Genomic DNA, 14,313 nt, shown 5'->3' with positions numbered 1-14,313 from the left:
AAAACATAGTCAGTAAGAAGTGTCGGTCTTCATGTACTTAAGTCGGCATTGTGTCTTTTGTATTTAATTCCGATGCAATTTCTGTGTTTCGTCGTCAATAAGAAGGTCCAAGGGATACAGTAAACCTGGTGTAAAAAATCCGAATCTATAACTAGTGTCACAGGAATGGTCAGTAGGAAGAGTCAGTCTTCTTGTACTTAAGTCGGCATTGTGCCTTTTATATTTAAGTCGGATGCAATTTCTGTGTTTCATCGTCAATAAGAAGGTCCAAGGGATACAGTAAACCTTGAGTGAAGCATCGAAATCCATAACTAGTGTCTCAGGAATGGTTCAAAACATAGTCAGTAAGAAGTGTCGGTCTTCATGTACTTAAGTGGGCATTGTGCCTTTTGTATTTAATTCCGATGCAAGTTCTGTGTTTCATCGTCAATAAGAAGGTCCAAGGGATACAGTAAACCTGAAGTGAAGCATCGGAATCTATAACTAGTGTCACAGGAATGATCAGTAGGAAGAGTCAGTCTTCTTGCCCTTAAGTCGCCATTGTGCCTTTTGTATTTAGTTTCGATGCAATTACTGTGTTTCATCGACAATAAGAAGGTCCAAGGGATACAGTAAACCTGAAGTGAAGCATCGGAATCTACAACTAGTGTTACAGAAATGGTTCAAAACATAGTCAGTAAGAAGTGACGGTCTTCACGTACTTATATCGGCATTGTGCCTTTTGTATTTAATTCTGAGGCCATTTCTGGGTTTCATCGTCAATATGTAGGTCCAAGGTATACAGTAAACCTGGAGTGAAGCATGGAAATCTATAACTAGTGTCACAGGAATGGGTCAAAACATAGTCAGTGAGAAGTGTCGGTCTTCATGTACATAAGTCGACATTGTGCCTTTTGTATTTAATTCAGATGCAATTTCTGTGTTTCATCGTCAATAAGTAGGTCCAAGGGATACAGTAAACCTGAAGTGAAGCATCGGAATCTATAACTAGTGTCACAGGAAATGTTCAAAACATAGTCAGTAAGAAGTGTCCTTCTTCATGTACTTAAGTCGGCATTGTGCCTTTTGTATTTATTTCCGATGCAATTTCTATGTTTCATCGTCAATAAGAAGGTCCAAGGGATACAGTAAACCTGAAGTGCAGCATCGGAATCTATAACTAGTGTCACAGGAATGGTCAGTAGGAAGAGTCAGTCTTCTTGTACTTAAGTTGGCATTGAGCCATTTGTATTTAATTCCGATGCAATTTCTCTGCTTCATCGTCAATAGGAAGGTCCAAGGAATACAGTAAACCTGATGTGAAGCATCGGAATCTATAACTAGTGGCACAGGAATGGTTCAAAACATAGTCAGTAGGAAGTGACGGTCTTCACGTACTTATGTCGGCATTGTGCCTTTTGTATTTAATTCTGATGCCATTTCTGGGTTTCATTGTCAATATGTAGGTCCAAGGTATACAGTAAACCTGAAGTGAAGCATCGGAATCTATGACTAGTGTCAGAGGAATGGTTCAAAACTTAGACAGTAGGAAGAGTCAGTCTTCTTGTACATAAGTCGGCATTGTGCCTTTTGTATTTAATTCCGATGCAATATCTGTGGTTCATCGTCAATAAGAAGGTCCAAGGGATACAGTAAACCTGGTGTGAAGAATCGGAATCTTTAACTAGTGTCACAGGAATGGTCAGTAGGAAGAGTCAGTCTTCTTGTCCTTAAGTCGGCATTGTGCGTTTTGTATTTAATTCCGATGCAATTTCTGTGTTTCATCGTCAATAAGAAGGTCCAAGGGATACAGTAAACCTGAAGTGAAGCATCGGAATCTATAACTAGTGTTACAGGAATGGTTCGAAACATAGTCAGTAAGAAGTGTCGGTCTTCATGTACTTAAGTCGGCATTGTGCCCTTTGTATTTAATTCCGATGCAATTTCTGTGTTTCGTCGTCAATAAGAAGGTCCTAGGGATACAGTAAACCTGAAGTAAAGCATAGGAATCTATAACTACTGTCACAGGAATGGAAAGTAGGAAGAGTCAGTCTTTTTGTCCTTAAGTCGGCATTGTGCCTTCTGTATTTAATTCCGATGCAAATACTGTGTTTCGTTGTCAATAAGAAGGTCAAAGGGATACAGTAAACCTGAAGTGAAGCATCGGAATCTATAACTAGTGTCAACGGAATGGTTCAAAACATAGTCAGTAAGTAGTGTCGTTCTTCATGTACTTAAGTCGGCATTGTGAATTTTGTATTTAATTCCGATGTAATATCTGTGTCTCATCGTCAATAACAAGGTCCAACGGATACAGTATACCTGAAGTGAAGCATCGGAATCTATAACTAGTGTCACAGGAATGGTTCAAAACATAGTCAGTAGGAAGTGTCGGTCTTCATGTACTTAAGTCGGCATTGTGCCTTTTGTATTTAATTCAGATGAAATTTCTGTGTTTCATCGTCAATAAGAAGGTCCAAGATATACAGTAAACCTGAAGTGAAGCATCGTAATCTATAACTAGTGTCACAGGAATGGTCAGTAGGAAGAGTCAGTCTTCTTGCCCTTAAGTCGGCATTGTGCCTTTTGTATTTAATTCCGATGCAATTTATGTGTTTCATCGTCAATAAGAAGGTCCAAGGGATATAGTAAACCTGAAGTGAAGCATCGGAATCTATAACTAGTGTTACAGTAATGGTTCAAAGCATAGTCAGTAAGAAGTGTCGTTCTTCATGTACTTAAGTCGGCATTGTGAATTTTGTATTTAATTCCGATGCCATTTCTGTGTTTCATCGTCAATAAGAAGGTCCAAGGGATACAGTAAACCTGGATTGAAGCATGGAAATCTATAACTAGTGTCACAGGAATGGGTCAAAACATAGTCAGTAAGAAGTGTCGGTCTTCATGTACTTAAGTCGGCATTGTGTCTTTTGTATTTAATTCCGATGCCATTTCTGTGTTTCATCGTCAATAAGTAGGTCCAAGGTATACAGTAAACCTGGAGTGAAGCATGGAAATCTATAACTAGTGTCACAGGAATGGGTTAAAACATAGTCAGTAAGAGGTGTCGGTCTTCATGTACTTATGTCGGCATTGTGAATTTTGTATTTAATTCCGATGCAATTTCTGTGTTTAATCGTCAATAAGAAGGTCCAAGGGATACAGTAAACCTGAAGTGAAGCATCGGAATCTATAACTAGTGTCACAGGAATGGTTCAAAACATAGTCAGTAGGAAGTGTCGGTCTTCATGTACTTAAGTCGGCATTGTGCCTTTTGTATTTAATTCCGATGCAATTTCTGTGTTTCATTGTCAATAAGAAGGTCCAAGGGATACAGTAAACCTTAAGTGAAGCATCGGAATCTAAAACTAGTCTCAGAGGAATGGTCAAAACTTAGACAGTAGGAAGAGTCAGTCTTCTTGTACTTAAGTCGGCATTGTGCCTTTTGTATTTAATTCCGATGAAATTTCTGTGTTTCATCGTCAATAAGAAGGTCCAAGAGATACAGTAAACCTGAAGTGAAGCATCGTAATCTATAACTAGTGTCACAGGAATGGTCAGTAGGAAGAGTCTGTCTTCTTGCCCTTAAGTCGGCATTGTGCCTTTTGTATTTAATTCCGATGCAATTTATGTGTTTCATCGTCAATAAGAAGGTCCAAGGGATACAGTAAACCTGAAGTGAAGCATCGGAATCTATAACTAGTGTTACAGTAATGGTTCAAAACATAGTCAGTAAGAAGTGTCGTTCTTCATGTACTTAAGTCGGCATTGTGAATTTTGTATTTAATTCCGATGCCATTTCTGTGTTTCATCGTCAAAAAGAAGGTCCAAGGGATACAGTAAACCTGGAGTGAAGCATGGAAATCTATAACTAGTGTCACAGGAATGGGTCAAGACATAGTCAGTAAGAAGTGTCGGTCTTCATGCACTTAAGTCGGCATTGTGTCTTTTGTATTTAATTCCGATGCCATTTCTGTGTTTCATCGTCAATAAGTAGGTCCAAGGTATACAGTAAACCTGGAGTGAAGCATGGAAATCTATAACTAGTGTCACAGGAATGGGTTAAAACATAGTCAGTAAGAAGTGTCGGTCTTCATGTACTTATGTCGGCATTGTGCCTTTTGTATTTAATTCCGATGCAATTTCTGTGTTTAATCGTCAATAAGAAGGTACAAGGGATACAGTAAACCTGAAGTGAAGCATCGGAATCTATAACTAGTGTCTGAGGAATGGTTCAAAACTTAGACAGTAGGAAGAGTCAGTCTTCTTGTACTTAAGTCGGCATTGTGCCTTTTGTATTAATTTCCGATGCAATTTCTGTGTTTCGTCGTCAATAAGAAGGTCCAAGGGATACAGTAAACCTGGTGTAAAAAATCGGAATCTATAACTAATGTCACAGGAATGGTCAGTAGGAAGAGTCAGTCTTCTTGTACTTAAGTCGGCATTGTGCCTTTTGTATTTAAGTCCGATGCAATTTCTGTGTTTCATCGTCAATAAGAAGGTCCAAGGGGTACAGTAAACCTTGAGTGAAGCATCGGAATCCATAACTAGTGTCTCAGGAATGGTACAAAACATAGTCAGTAAGAAGTGTCGGTCTTCATGTACTTAAGTGGGCATTGTGCCTTTTGTATTTAATTCCGATGCAATTTCTGTGTTTCATCGTCAATAATAAGGTCCAAGGGATACAGTAAACCTGGAGTGAAGCATGGAAATCTATAACTGGTGTCACAGGAATGGGTCAAAACATAGTCAGTAAGAAGTGTCGGTCTTCATGTACTTAAGTCGGCATTGTGTCTTTTGTATTTAATTCCGATGCAATTTCTGTGTTTCGTCGTCAATAAGAAGGTCCAAGGGATACAGTAAACCTGGTGTAAAAAATCCGAATCTATAACTAGTGTCACAGGAATGGTCAGTAGGAAGAGTCAGTCTTCTTGTACTTAAGTCGGCATTGTGCCTTTTATATTTAAGTCGGATGCAATTTCTGTGTTTCATCGTCAATAAGAAGGTCCAAGGGATACAGTAAACCTTGAGTGAAGCATCGAAATCCATAACTAGTGTCTCAGGAATGGTTCAAAACATAGTCAGTAAGAAGTGTCGGTCTTCATGTACTTAAGTGGGCATTGTGCCTTTTGTATTTAATTCCGATGCAAGTTCTGTGTTTCATCGTCAATAAGAAGGTCCAAGGGATACAGTAAACCTGAAGTGAAGCATCGGAATCTATAACTAGTGTCACAGGAATGATCAGTAGGAAGAGTCAGTCTTCTTGCCCTTAAGTCGCCATTGTGCCTTTTGTATTTAGTTTCGATGCAATTACTGTGTTTCATCGACAATAAGAAGGTCCAAGGGATACAGTAAACCTGAAGTGAAGCATCGGAATCTACAACTAGTGTTACAGAAATGGTTCAAAACATAGTCAGTAAGAAGTGACGGTCTTCACGTACTTATATCGGCATTGTGCCTTTTGTATTTAATTCTGAGGCCATTTCTGGGTTTCATCGTCAATATGTAGGTCCAAGGTATACAGTAAACATGGAGTGAAGCATGGAAATCTATAACTAGTGTCACAGGAATGGGTCAAAACATAGTCAGTAAGAAGTGTCGGTCTTCATGTACATAAGTCGACATTGTGCCTTTTGTATTTAATTCAGATGCAATTTCTGTGTTTCATCGTCAATAAGTAGGTCCAAGGGATACAGTAAACCTGAAGTGAAGCATCGGAATCTATAACTAGTGTCACAGGAAATGTTCAAAACATAGTCAGTAAGAAGTGTCCTTCTTCATGTACTTAAGTCGGCATTGTGCCTTTTGTATTTATTTCCGATGCAATTTCTATGTTTCATCGTCAATAAGAAGGTCCAAGGGATACAGTAAACCTGAAGTGCAGCATCGGAATCTATAACTAGTGTCACAGGAATGGTCAGTAGGAAGAGTCAGTCTTCTTGTACTTAAGTTGGCATTGAGCCATTTGTATTTAATTCCGATGCAATTTCTCTGCTTCATCGTCAATAGGAAGGTCCAAGGAATACAGTAAACCTGATGTGAAGCATCGGAATCTATAACTAGTGGCACAGGAATGGTTCAAAACATAGTCAGTAGGAAGTGACGGTCTTCACGTACTTATGTCGGCATTGTGCCTTTTGTATTTAATTCTGATGCCATTTCTGGGTTTCATTGTCAATATGTAGGTCCAAGGTATACAGTAAACCTGAAGTGAAGCATCGGAATCTATGACTAGTGTCAGAGGAATGGTTCAAAACTTAGACAGTAGGAAGAGTCAGTCTTCTTGTACATAAGTCGGCATTGTGCCTTTTGTATTTAATTCCGATGCAATATCTGTGGTTCATCGTCAATAAGAAGGTCCAAGGGATACAGTAAACCTGGTGTGAAGAATCGGAATCTTTAACTAGTGTCACAGGAATGGTCAGTAGGAAGAGTCAGTCTTCTTGTCCTTAAGTCGGCATTGTGCGTTTTGTATTTAATTCCGATGCAATTTCTGTGTTTCATCGTCAATAAGAAGGTCCAAGGGATACAGTAAACCTGAAGTGAAGCATCGGAATCTATAACTAGTGTTACAGGAATGGTTCGAAACATAGTCAGTAAGAAGTGTCGGTCTTCATGTACTTAAGTCGGCATTGTGCCCTTTGTATTTAATTCCGATGCAATTTCTGTGTTTCGTCGTCAATAAGAAGGTCCTAGGGATACAGTAAACCTGAAGTAAAGCATAGGAATCTATAACTACTGTCACAGGAATGGAAAGTAGGAAGAGTCAGTCTTTTTGTCCTTAAGTCGGCATTGTGCCTTCTGTATTTAATTCCGATGCAAATACTGTGTTTCGTTGTCAATAAGAAGGTCAAAGGGATAGAGTAAACCTGAAGTGAAGCATCGGAATCTATAACTAGTGTCAACGGAATGGTTCAAAACATAGTCAGTAAGTAGTGTCGTTCTTCATGTACTTAAGTCGGCATTGTGAATTTTGTATTTAATTCCGATGTAATATCTGTGTCTCATCGTCAATAACAAGGTCCAACGGATACAGTATACCTGAAGAGATGCATCAGAATCTATAACTAGTGTCACAGGAATGGTCTTTAGGAAGAGTCAGTCTTCTTGCCCTTAAGTCGGCATTGTGCCTTTTTGTATTTAATTCCGATGCAATTTCTGTGTTTCATCGTCAATAAGAAGGTCCAAGGGATACAGTAAACCTGAAGTGAAGCATCGAAATCTATAACTAGTGTTACAGTAATGGTTCAAAACATAGTCAGTAACAAGTGTCGGTCTTCATGTACTTATGTCGGCATTGTGCCTTTTGTATTTAATTCCGATGCCGTTTGTGTGTTTCATCGTCAATAAGAAGGTCCAAGGGATACAGTAAACCTGGAGTGAAGCATGGAAATCTATAACTAGTGTCACTGGAATGGGTCTAAACATAGTCAGTAAGAAGTGTCGGTCTTCATGTACTTAAGTCGGCATTGTGCCTTTTGTATTCAATTCCGATGCAATTTCTGTGTTTCATCGTTAATAAGAAGGTCCAAGGGATACAGTAAACCTGAAGTGAAGCATCGGAATCTATATCTAGTGTCACAGGAATGGTTCAAAACTTAGACAGTAGGAAGAGTTAGTCTTCTTGTACTTAAGTCGGCATTGTGCCTTTTGTATTTAATTCCGATGCAATTTCTGTGTGTCTTCGTCAATAAGTAGGTCGAAGGGATACAGTAAACCTGGTGTGAAGAATCGCAAACTATAACTAGTGTCACAGGAATGGTCAGTAAAAAGAGTCAGTCTTCTTGCACTTAAGTCGGCATTGTGTCATTTGTATTTAATTCCGATGGAATTTCTGTGTTTCATCGCAAAAAAGAAGGTCCAAGGGATACAGTAAACCTGAAGTGAAGCATCGGAATCTATAACTAGTGTTACAGGAATGGTTCAAAACATAGTCAGTAAGAAGTGTCGGTCTTCATATACTTAAGTCGGCATTGTGCCTTTTGCATTTATTTCCGATGCAATTTCTGTGTTTCATCGTCCATAAGAAGGTCCAAGGGATACAGTAAACCTGAAGTGAAGAATCGGAACCTACAACTAGTGTCACAGGAATGGTTCGAAACTTAGACATTAGGAAGAGTCAGTATTCTTGTCCATAAGTCGGCATTGTGCCTTTTGTATTTAATTCCGATGCAATTTCTGTGTTTCATCGTCAAAAAGAAGTTCCAAGGGATACAGTAAACCTGGAGTGAAGCATCGGAATCTATAACTAGTGTCACAGGAATGGTTCAAAACTTAGATAGTTGGAAGAGTCAGTCTTCTTGTACTTAACACGGCATTGTGCGTTTTGTATTTAATTCCGATGCAATTTCTGTGTTTCATCGTCAATAAGAAGGTCCAAGGGATACAGTAAACCTGGAGTGAAGCATCGGAATCTATAACTAGTGTTACAGGAATGGTCAGTAGGAAGAGTCAGTGTTCTTGTCCTTAAGTCGGCATTGTGCTTCTGTATTTAATTCAGATGCAATTTCTGTGTTTCATCGCCAATAAGAAGGTCCAAGGGATACAGTAAACCTGAAGTGAAGCATCGGAATCTATAACTAGTGTCACAGGAATGGTCAGTAGGAAGAGTCATTCTTCTTGTCCTTAAGTCGGCATTGTGCCTTATGTATTTAATTCCGATGCAATTTCTGTGTTTCATCGTCAATAAGAAGGTCCAAGGGATACAGTAAACCTGAAGTGAAGCATCGGAATCTATAACTAGTGTCACAGGAATGGTCAGTAGGAAGAGTCATTCTTCTTGTCCTTAAGTCGGCATTGTGCCTTATGTATTTAATTCCGATGCAATTTCTGTGTTTCATCGTCAATAAGAAGGTCCAAGGGATACAGTAAACCTGGAGTGAAGCATCGGAATCTATAACTAGTGTTACAGGAATGGTCAGTAGGAAGAGTCAGTGTTCTTGTCCTTAAGTCGGCATTGTGCTTCTGTATTTAATTCAGATGCAATTTCTGTGTTTCATCGCCAATAAGAAGGTCCAAGGGATACAGTAAACCTGAAGTGAAGCATCGGAATCTATAACTAGTGTTACAGGAATGGTCAGTAGGAAGAGTCAGTGTTCTTGTCCTTAAGTCGGCATTGTGCTTCTGTATTTAATTCAGATGCAATTTCTGTGTTTCATCGCCAATAAGAAGGTCCAAGGGATACAGTAAACCTGAAGTGAAGCATCAGAATCTATAACTAGTGTCACAGGAATTTTTCAAAACATAGTCAGTAAGAAGTGTCGGTCTTCATGTACTTAAGTCGGCATTGTGCCCTTTGTATTTAATTCCGATGCAATTTCTGTGTTTCATCGTCAATAAGAAGGTCCAAGGGTTACAGTAAACCTGGAGTGAAGCATCGGAATCTATAACTAGTGTCACAGGAATGGTCAGTAGGAAAGTCAGTGTTCTTGTCCTTAAGTCGGCATTGTGCTTTTGTATTTAATTCAGATGCAATTTCTGTGTTTCATCGTCAATAAGAAGGTCCAAGGGATACAGTAAACCTGAAGTGAAGCATCGGAATCTATAACTAGTATCACAGGAATGGTCAGTAGGAACAGTCATTCTTCTTGTCCTTATGTCGGCATTGTGCCTTTTGTATTTAATTCCGATGCAATTTCTGTGTTTCATCGTCAATAAGAAGGTCCAAAGGATACAGTAAACCTGAAGTGAAGCATCGGAATCTATAACTAGTGTCACAGGAATGGTTCAAAACATAGTCAGTAAGAAGTGTCGGTCTTCATGTACTTAAGTCGGCATTGTGCCTTTTGTATTTAATTCCGATGCAATTTCTGTGTTTCATCGTCAATACGAAGGTCCAAGGGATACAGTAAACCTGAAGTGAAGCATCGGAATCTATAACTAGTGTCACAGGAGTGGTCAGTAGGAAGAGTCAGTCTTCTTGTCCATATGTCGGCATTGAGCCTTTTGTATTTAATTCCGATGCATTTTCTGTGTTTCATCGTCAATAAGAAGGTCCAAGGGATTCAGTAAGCCTGAAGGGAAGCATCGGAATCCATAACTAGTGTTGCAGGAATTGCTCAAAACATAGTAGTAAGAAGTGTCGGTCTTCATGTACTTATGTCGGCATTGTGCCTTTTGTATCTAATTCCGATGCCATTTCTGTGTTTCATCGTCAATAAGAAGGTCCTAGGTATACAGTAAACCTGAAGTGAAGCATAGGAATCTATAACTAGTGTCACAGCAATGGAAAGTAGGAAGAGTCAGTCTTCTTGTCCTTAAGTCGACATTGTGCCTTCTGTCTTTAATTCCGATGCAAATTCTGTGTTTCATCGTCAATAAGAAGGTCCAAGGGATACTGCAAACCTGAAGTGAAGCATCGGAATCTATAACTAGTGTCACAGGAATGTTTCAAAACATAGTCAGTAAGAAGTGTCGTACTTCATGTACTTAAGTCGGCATTGTGCCTTTTGTATTTAATTCCGATGCAATTTCTGTGTTTCATCGTCAATAAGAAGGTCCAAGGGATACAGTAAACCTAAAGTGAAGCATCGGAATCTATAACTAGTGTCACAGGAATGGTCAGTAGGAAGAGTCAGTCTTCTTGCTCTTAAGTCGGCATTGTGCCTTTCGTATTTAATTCCGATGCAATTTCTGTGTTTCATCGTCAATAAGAAGGTCCAAGGGATACAGTAAACCTGGTGTGAAGTATCGGAATCTATAACTAGTGTCAAAGGAATGGTCAGTAGGAAGAGTCAGTCTTCTTGCCCTTAAGTCATCATTGTGCCTTTTGTATTTAATTCCGATGCAATTTCTGTGTTTCATCGTCAATAAGAAGGTCCAAGGGAAAAAGTAAACCTGAAGTGAAGCATCGGAATCCATAACTAGTGTCACAGGAATGGTTCAAAACTTAGGCATTATTAAGAGTAAGTCTTCTTGTCCTTAAGTCGGCATTGTGCCTTTTGTATTTAATTCCGATGCAATTTCTGTGTTTCATCGACAATAAGAAGGTCCAAGGGATACAGTAAACCTGAAGTGAAGCATCGGAATCTATAACTAGTGTCACAGGAATGGTCAGTAGGAAGAGTCAGTGTTCTTGTCCTTAAGTCGGCATTGTGCCTTTTGTATTTAATTCCGATGCAATTTCTGTGTTTCATCGTCAATAAGAAGGTGCAAGGGATACAGTAAACCTGGAGTGAAGCATCGGAATCTATAACTAGTGTCACAGGAATGGTCAGTGGGAAGAGTCAGTGTTCTTGTCCTTATGTCGGCATTGTGCCCTTTCTATTTAATTCCGATGCAATTTCTGTGTTTCATCGTAAATAAGAAGGTCCAAGGGATACAGTAAACCTGAAGTGAAAGATAGGAATCTATAACTGGTGTCACAGGAATGGTCAGTAGGAAGAGTCAGTGTTCTTGTCCTTAAATCGGCATTGTGCCTTTTGTATTTAATTCCGATGCAATTTCTGTGTTTCATCGTCAATAAGGAGGTTTAAGGGATACAATAAACCTGAAGTGAAGCATCGGAATCTATAACTAGTGTCACAGGAATGGTCAGTAGGAAGAGTCAGCCTTCTTGTCCCTAAGTCGGTATTGTGCCTTTTGTATTTAATTCCGATGCATTTTCTGTGTTTCATCGTCAATAAGCAGGTCCAAGGGATACAGTAATCCTGAAGTGAAGCATCGGAATCTATAACTAGTGTCACAGGAATGGTTCAAAACATAGTCAGTCAGAAGTGTCCTTCTTCATGTACTTAAGTCGGCATTGTGCCTCTTGTATTTAATTCCGATGCAATTTCTGTGTTTCATCGTCAATAAGAAGGTCCTAGGTATACAGTAAACCTGAAGTGAAGCATAGGAATCTATAACTAGTGTCACAGGAATGGAAAGTAGAAAGAGTCAGTCTTCTTGTCCTTAAGTCGGTATTGTGCCTTTTGTATTTAATTCCGATGCAATTTCTGTATTTCATCGTCATTAAGAAGGTCAAAGGGATACAGTAAACCTGGTGTGAAGAATCGGAATATATAACTAGTGTAACAGGAATGGTCAGTAGGAAGAGTCAGTCTTCTTGTCCTTAAGTCATCATTGTGCCTTTTGTATTTAATTCCGATGCAATTTCTGTGTTTCATCGTCAATAAGAAGGTCAAAGGGAAACAGTAAACCTGAAGTGAAGCATCGGAATCTATAACTAGTGTCACAGGAATGTTTCAAAACTTAGGCATAATTAAGAGTCAGTCTTCTTGTCCTTAAGTCGGCATTGTGCCTTTTGTATTTAATTCCAATGCAATTTCTGTGTTTCATCGTCAATAAGAAGGTCCAAGGGATACAGTAAACCTGGAGTGAAGCATCGGAATCTATAACTAGTGTCACAGGAATGGTCAATAGGAGGAGTCAGTGTTCTTGTCCTTATGTCGGCATTGTGCCTTTTGTATTTAATTCCGATGCAATTTCTGTGTTTCATTGTCAATAAGAAGGTCCAAGGGATACAGTAAACCTGAAGTGAAGCATCGGAATCCATAACTAGTGTTGCAGGAATGGTTCAAAACATAGTCAGTAAGAAGTGTCGGTCTTCATGTACTTAAGTCGGCATTGTGCCTTTTGTATTTAATTCCGATGCAATTTCTGTGTTTCATCGTCAATAAGTAGGTCCAAGGGATACGGTAGACCTGGAGTAAAGCATGGAAATCTATAACTAGTGTCATAGGAATGGGTCAAAACATAGTCAGTAAGAAGTGTCGGTCTTCATGTACTTAAGTCGGCATTGTGCCTTTTGTATTTAATTCCGATGCAATTTCTGTGTTTCATCGTCAATAAGAAGGTGCAAGGGACACAGTAAACCTGGAGTGAAGCATCGGAATCTATAACTAGTGTCACAGGAATGGTTCAAAACATAGTCAGTAGGAAGATTCAGTCTTCTTGTCCTTAAGTCGGCATTGTGCCTTTTGTATTTAATTCCAATGCAATTTCTGTGTTTCATCGTCCATAAGAAGGTCCAAGGGATACAGTAAATATGAAGTGAAGCATCGGAACCTATAACTAGTGTCACTGGAGTGGTCAGTAGGAAGAGTCAGTCTTCTTGTCCTTAGGTCGGCATAGTGCCTTTTGTATTTAATTCCCATGCAAATTCTGTGTTTAATCGGCAATAAGAAGGTCCAAGGGATACAGTAAACCTAAAGTGAAGCATCGGAATCTATAACTAGTGTTACAGGAATGGTTCAAAACATAGTCAGTAAGAAGTGTCGGTCTTCATGTACTTCAGTCGGCATTGTGCCTTTTGTATTTAATTCCGATGCAATTTCTGTGTTTCATCGTCAATAAGAAGGTCCAAGGGATACAGTAAACCTGGAGTGAAGCATCGGAATCTGTAACTAGTGGCACAGAAATGGTTCAAATCATAGTCAATAAGAAGTGTCGGTCTTCATGTACTTAAGTCGGCATTGTGCCTTTTGCATTTAATTCCGATGCAATTTCTGTGTTTCATCGTCAATAAGAAGGTCCAAGGGGTACAGTAAACCTGAAGTGAAGCATCGGAATCTATAACTAGTGTTACAGGAATGGTTCAAAACATAGTCAGTAAGAAGTGTCGGTCTTCATGTACTTAAGTCGGCATTGTGACTTTTGTGTTTAATTCCGATGCAATTTCTGTGTTTCATCGTCAATAAGAATGTCCAAGGGATACAGTAAACCTGGAGTGATGCATCGGAATCTATAACTAGTGTCTCAGGAATGGTTCAAAACATAGTCAGTAAGAAGTGTCGGTCTTCATGCACTTAAGTCGGCATTATGCCTTTTGTATTTAACTCCGATGCAATTTCTGTGTTTCATCGTGAAGAAGATGGTCCAAGGATACAGGAAACCTGTAGTCAAGCATCGGCGTCTATAAGTAGTGTCACAGGATTCGTTCAAAACATAGTCAGTAAGAAGTGTCGTTTATCATGTACTTAAGTCGGCATTGTGCTTTTTGTATTTCATTCCCATGCAATTTCTGAGTTTCATCGTCAATAAGAAGGTCCAAGGGATACAGTAAACCTGAAGTGAAGCATCGGAATCTATAACTAGTGTCACAGGAATGGTCAGTAGGAAGAGTCAGTCTTCTTGCCCTTAAGTCGGCATTGTGCCTTTTGTATTTAATTCCGAGCAATTTCTGTGTTTCATCGTCAATAAGAAGGTCCAAGGGATAGAGTAAACCTGAAGTGAAGCATCGGAATCTATAACTAGTGTCACAGGAATGGTTCAAAACTAAGATAGAGGTAAGAGTCGGTCTTCTTGTACTTAAGGAGGCATTGTGCCTTTTGTATTTAATTCCGATGCAATTTCTGTGTTTCATCGTCAATACGAATGTCCAAGGGATACAGT

Source organism: Schistocerca americana, chromosome 7 (genome assembly GCF_021461395.2).
Source record: "Schistocerca americana isolate TAMUIC-IGC-003095 chromosome 7, iqSchAmer2.1, whole genome shotgun sequence".
Taxonomy (NCBI): Eukaryota; Metazoa; Arthropoda; class Insecta; order Orthoptera; family Acrididae; genus Schistocerca; species Schistocerca americana.
The sequence above is the reverse complement of the archived record's forward strand: the minus strand, read 5'-3'. Positions refer to the sequence as shown.